The sequence below is a fragment of the Phoca vitulina genome, unplaced genomic scaffold (assembly GCF_004348235.1).
Source record: "Phoca vitulina isolate PV1807 unplaced genomic scaffold, GSC_HSeal_1.0 scaffold42, whole genome shotgun sequence".
NCBI lineage: Eukaryota > Metazoa > Chordata > Mammalia > Carnivora > Phocidae > Phoca > Phoca vitulina.
In genome coordinates, this window is record NW_022589745.1 from 840,188 (window position 1) to 841,029 (window position 842).

Here is an 842-nt window from a genome sequence, read left to right on the forward strand (position 1 = left end):
ACCCTCAATGGGACAGACGTGGACACAGGCTGGGGCAGACCACGCCTGGACCGGGAATGTCAGGGACGTCACACGGCATGCAGGACCTGGGGAGGAGCATGGAGATGCGGAGGGAGGGTGTCTGCAACCATTTTCCCTACTCTTGAATGTGTACTGTGCCAGGTACAGCACTGCTGGCTAAGTGCCTGTGTGTGGGGGTGCAGGGGTGTGTATGCATGAGCATGCAGGGGTGTGTGCACACATACGTGCGCTGGTGTGTGTGGGTGCAGGGGTGTTACGCATGAGCATGCAGGCGTGTGTGGATCTAGGTGTGTGTGCACGCACACGTGTGCTGGTGTGTGTGGGTGCAGGGGTGTGTGCATGCACACGTGTGCTGGTGTGTGTGGATGCAGGGGTGTGTGCATGCACACGTGTGCTGGTGTGTGTGGGTGCAGGGGTGTGTGCATGCACACGTGTGCTGGTGTGTGTGGGTGCAGGGGTGTGTGCATGAGCATGCAGGTGTGTGTGGATCTAGGTGTGTGTGCACGCACACGTGTGCTGGTGTGTGTGGATGCAGGGGTGTGTGTATGCATGAGCATGCAGGGGTGTGCGCATGAAGGTGTGTGTGCATGCACACGTGTGCTGGTGTGYGTKGATGCAGGGGTGTGTGCAYGCACACGTGTGCAGGTGTGTGTGGGTGCAGGGCGTGTGTGCATAAGCATGCAGGTGTGTGTGGATCTAGGTGTGTGTGCATGCACACGTGTGCAGGTGTGTGTGGGTGCAGGGGTGTTATGCATGAGCATGCAGGCGTGTGCACATCTAGGTGTGTGTTCATGCACACGTGTGCTGGTGTGTGTGGGTGC